Below are 6,000 nucleotides of genomic sequence, written 5' to 3' on the forward strand. Positions count from 1 at the left end.
GTTGCAATGTCTGCAGTTCTGGAAGTAACACCACATCCTCTCCCCTAAGTGCAACATTTAATCAAGTGGTCAACTGGATAAAAAAACATAAAGGTAACAAATAATTTAAAAGTGCTTTCTCGCTATTTGAAAACTCAGAAAATATGTCCTTATTTTAGTCTTTTAGAGCACTAACCATAATTTTGATGCCAATAAGACCCTCTCATATATGTAAATTCTAAAGGAAATGCTCTAGGTATTACAGTTTTGATTACATCAAGATGACGTCAGGCGTTCCACACTTTTGTAATAAATATAGAATGTTAGCAATCTAGTTGTTCATTAGGATACTTTTGAGAGGCAGAGGCCAGGGGCACAGACTCAGAAAATTGAAGGCAGGTAGGAGGGTGCAAAGGCAACAATTTAACCACACTGAGCAGGCAGGAAGCGCCGTGGTAGCACAACAGACTATGGAGGGCAGTGGAAAGGGGGGCAGGGGCAACAAACCAACAATACAGGACTTGCAAGAGAGGCTGTGGCAATGTAATAGACCATTGTGGGCAGAAGGAAGAGGCAATGGTAGTACAACCATACATGCCAACAGACCCGATTCAGCCAGGAAACATCCAATGTTTTTAAGCTCAAATGGGCTTTATTTTATCTGTCTCCTGTCTACAATCTCCTCTTTTTCAATGTAACTCAAAGGGAAAAATCAATACCCCAGTTTTTTTTCAAAATCTCCCTCTTACCAAGTTCAAAATGTTCGCAAGTATGGTACATTGGATCATGGAAGGAAATGGGGTAGGGACATGGACTTGGATAACAGAGGACAGGAGGGACATGGAGAGGTGCACCAAACTGACCCTGCAGGGCAGGCATCAGGGTTTGCAGCAGCACAATACACCACACAGGGCATGCGGGACGGGAGTGCAGCACAGCAATCCATAGAAAGCAAGAGGGAGGGGACAGGACCATGCACATGGACAACAGAGAACAGAGGGGCAAGAGGCAGGACCATAATGGATAGACAGGAGAGAAAGCTGCAGCATAACAGACCATAAAGGGCAGGAGGGATGGATCAGGGGCATTACAATGGAACAGACAAGCCAGGAGGGAGGGAGTGAGGGTCTGCACATGTAAACAGAGGGCTGGGGGCAAGGGGGCAGGGCAGGAGCAGCAAGATAGCCATGGAGGTCAGGCAGGATGGGCACTAGAAGCAAGACACACCATGAAGAGCAACAGTGAGACTGTGATGGCATACACACAGACCATGGAGGGAAGGTGGGAGGGGTTCAGGGGCAGCTAACTGACCACACAGGGAAGGTGGGAGGGGCCATGGCAGCACAGAAGACCATGCATGGCAAGTGGGAGGGTTAGTGGTAGCACAATGGCTATGATGGGCAAGAAGGAGGGTGCAGGGGCATGCACAAAGGACGATGGAGGATAGAAGGGAGGGTCAGGACCTGTGCACAGACAAGAAAGTTCAGGGGAAGGGGCCTCACAACAGACCGCACGGGGCAGGCAGGAGGAGCAGTTGCAGCACAACAGACCAGGGAGGGCAGAAGGGTGTGGCAGTACAATGGACCATGTAGGACAGGAGGAAGAGGATAGGGGCATGGCATGTGGACAGGCAGGGTGTAGGTGGCAGGGACAGGTTACAGTCATCTGACAATTCTAGGCAGGTGGGAGGGGAGTGGCAGCTCAACAGAACACTCAGAGTAGATAGGAGTGGCAGGTCCATGGAACATGGTGGGCAAAAAGGATGGAGCAGGTGCATACACAAAGACATTGGAGGGCAGGGGGAAGGAGAATAGGGGCAGCAAGCTAAGCACAGAGTTTAAGCAGGAGGTCAATGATGGGGCATAGAATTGGGCAATGGAGGGCAGGAGGAGTGGACTGGTACATCATACTAAATTGAGGGCAGTGGCAGCACATCAGGCCATGCATGGCAGGAGGGAGGTGGCTAGTCCATGGATTCACACAACAGAGGATAGGGAGGAGGGGGATGGGGCAGCAAGCTAAAAGTTCAGAGAAGGCGGGTATTAGGAACTTTATTGTTTTTAAAACGTGTGTCTGTGCGAACTACTTAAAATATGAACAAGTATGCAGCATAATCTCACTTTTATTCAGGAAGAAGAGGACGTTTGTGACTGTGACTCCGGGCTCACTTGGCAGAAACACCCCCTGACCCTCCACCCCCTATCGCAAAATGTAACGCCCGTGAAAAGGGTAGGTGAACACAGTGTTATATAGAACATAGTCCTGAGAGCACAATTGAAAATGAAAACTAGATATAGTGTATGGTATAAACTATGCACCAAAAAGTGTGATATAAGATGAACCGGGCGTGAAATATAATATGCAATACATTGTGCGCAATGACAGATTCATTGGAGAGCGCGAGATAGCACAGGCACTAGCGCGTGCTATGCGATATGTGCCTTGGAGTGTAATATGCACAGGGCAGTGTTGTGTAACCTAACTAGTCTCTAAAGTTGTAATATAAAATATGTGCTGGGGAGTGTAACGTTGCATATGCACTGTGACAAAGAAATGGATCCCAGATTGTAATATGTATGGCATAGCACTGTGCGTTATAACATAGGCATCGAGGAAGGCACGTTAGATGGGGCAATATAACCCGTGCGAAGAAAAGTGTGGCATGACATATTCACGGGGTGGTGTTACAGTGCACATGGGCTAGAGAGTGTCATAGCATATGCACTAGCTAGTGGAATACAACACAGAGGTGTGTGGCACTCAGCAGGCAATGGTGGGTGTAACACAGCATTGGGCTATGCCAGGAACGCGCTGTGACTCTCAAGTGATGTTCGTCCCCTTTCCAGAGAGTAAAATAAAAAGTATTACACATCCGGCAGTGGATGTGTGTTTTATTAACCGTGAGGGTGGTTTCTTGCATAGTTTTGTTCGAATTTTTGTCGAATCCCCTTTGAATGGCTTGGTGTGCATGTGTATTAAATGTGCCCGTCAATAGCTACCCATGTTTGTATAAATAAACGACAAGGGTGTCTACCGGGATTAGGCACGGTAGGGCATCAGACATGTCAGAGCTTCACTAGTGGTGTAAATACATTCCACGTGGATTCATTGTATGCATAGTCGCCTTTTAATGAATATCACGCAAATCGTCATGGTGATAGGTATGTACGGTTTGTCCAGCATGTCCTAGGTGTGTCTATAAATATATATTTTTTTAAAATAATAAAAAACAGTGGCCGGCCCTGGGGATTGGGGTCAAAAAAATATAATTAGGAGACAGGCCCTGGGGGATGGGGTCATCAGGGCCAATACATTAGAATAAGAAGGGGAACCACACAGCCCCCTTCTTAAAAAATTAAAATAAATAAAAGACTGGCATCGTGCCGGAGGCCACGCCCCCTCCTTGCAGCACTCTGCAAACGCGCCCCCTGGCGAGTTTTAAGTTGGGGAATTAATTCCTCTTCAATACTGAGGGTCCCTGAGGGCCAACTAGCCCAACAGGCATCTCCAGTATGCACCAGGGAGCTGCGCTGCAGACAGGTGTTCTGAGGCCAAGCCCCTTTTTACACCTCTCTGCAATGCAGCTCTGTGGCGCTTACTGGAGGTACCTAGTGGTCTAGTTTGACCCTACGGACCCTTAGGATTCAAGAGGACTTAATCTCTCAACTTAGAACAGACACAGGGCGCGTTTACACAGTGGTGAAGGGAGGGGACCGGGCCTGAGGTGACGTGTGCAAACACGCACTATGGCACGTTTTAAATTGGGATATAATTTTCCTTCAATACTGAGGGCCCCTGGGGGCTAACTAGCCCACCAAGTGCTTCCAGTAAGCGCCACTGAGCTGCATTGCAGAGAGGTGGTCCAGGCCGTGCCACTTTTTACACCTCTCTGCAACGCAGCTCTGTGGCACTTACTGGAGGTACCTAGTGGGCTAGTTGGACCCTAGGGACCCTCAGGATTCAAATGAACTTAATCTCCCAACTAAAAACGGACACAGGGCGTGTTTACACAGTGGTGAAGGGAGGGGACGGGGCCTGAGTTAACGTATGCAAAAACACCCTGTGGCCTGTTTTAACCCCTTCTGTGCCCATGACGAGCTGGACTCGTCATGGGCCACGGTTGCGCTGTGCCCATGACGAGTCCAGCTTGTCATGAACCCCGCCCGCTAATGCAACGCCCGGCACAGGGCGGGGAAAGGGCATGGCACACAAGGGGTTAAGAGGTAGTTTTAATCTCCCTGCCCTATTATATACTAGGGGCTTACAGAGGAGGTCATGCTAATCACAGGGGGACCCCAACGCATAATGTTCCCTAGTGTATGTAGGTGTTTTCACTGTATTCTAAGTGTCTTTTAACATAGCACTGGCTCTAGGACTGGTTAGTAAGACTCAGTTACCACCAGTATCCGTCTGAAAAAGTTGAGGGTACAGGATGATTTTGCAACAAGGCTTCTTTCTGCTCTTCTTTTTGTTCTTTCTGCACGTTATCCTTCTTCCTGCACTTTTCTTCGTCTTTGAGGACTTCTGTTGCTTCTTTCTGCACTTCTTTTTTTTCTTTCTGTGCATTTTTTCTTCTTTCTTCACATGTCCTATCTCTGAAGGCATAGTTAGAAATTAGCATTTAAAAAAACCTTTGAAATTCACAGAAAAAACCATAGGTTTCAGGCACGTTATAGTTAGGAATTAGCATTTAAAAAACCTCAGAAATTCACTGAAAAAACCATAGGTTTCAGGGGTGTTATAGTTAGCTGGACTTTTTACTTGTACAAAACCATTGAAATTCCCCCGTTATAGTTAGTTCAGCTAACTATAACTCACGCGCCCGCAATGCACTGCTGATGACGTCACATATTACATCACTCATGACATGGTCAGTGACATCACTCATGACATCACTGATGACATCTCAAATGACATCACTGATGACATCACTGATGGCATCATCCTTGTGATAGAGTGGCAGACCTCCTCTCACCCTAATATAACCTTTGATACACACATTCAAAAATAGAGACTAAACTTTTCAAAACAATGGACATACCAATACCAGTTACAACAACCTCTTCAGTAATTCTAAGATCCACATACACATCCACTCATTCACCAACAGTCCTATACAGTCACTCATACATATATTCACTCATCATATGTACTCATACACCTATACATCCTGTTACACAATGCCACTCATCCATAGAGTTACTCACACACATAGTCACTCATGCTAATAAAGAATCAAACATACATTTACTTGCATATACAGTTATACACACACCACCACACTTACTTCTACGGAAACTTACACATACTTAGTCTTTTAAACAATCACTTATAGAAACACATACTTATTCATACAGGAACTCTTTCAATCTCTCACTCTCACATATACTCACTTATATACACCAATAGTCACATATACTAGTTTAAAACATATGTAGTTACTCATAAAGACACTATTGAGACAGTCATTCACTCACTAACACACCCATACACACACTCATCCACCCATACAGTCCTGCACACATGCTGTCTTCAACACATACAAAGAATGAGTCACTCATTCATGCACCTATGCACTACGTAATACCCCCACCGAACCATGCAGACACTCAGACTGATACTCAAAAAACCAACTAATAACCGATATAGACATCCATGTAGCTACTCACCAACCCATGCAGCCACTTATACACAAAGTGAGAGACTGATACAGATATTTACATATCTAAACATTACTCACTAAGCCATGTATTCACTATGATACACTTAATCAGTCAGTTACACAATCAATTTTTCAAAAACAAATCATCCATTTAGACACTTATATACCCATTTATTCTTCCATCGACCTTGAGATATACATATATAAAACATATTTAATTTTCAGAAAAACACACATTCACTGGATGATGTCATCAGTGATGTCATTTGAGATGTCATCAGTGATGTCATGAGTGATGTCACTGACCATGTCATGAGTGATGTAATATGTGACGTCATCAGCAGTGCATTGCGGGCGCG

Source organism: Triturus cristatus, chromosome 1_1 (genome assembly GCF_964204655.1).
Source record: "Triturus cristatus chromosome 1_1, aTriCri1.1, whole genome shotgun sequence".
NCBI classification, from domain to species: Eukaryota; Metazoa; Chordata; class Amphibia; order Caudata; family Salamandridae; genus Triturus; species Triturus cristatus.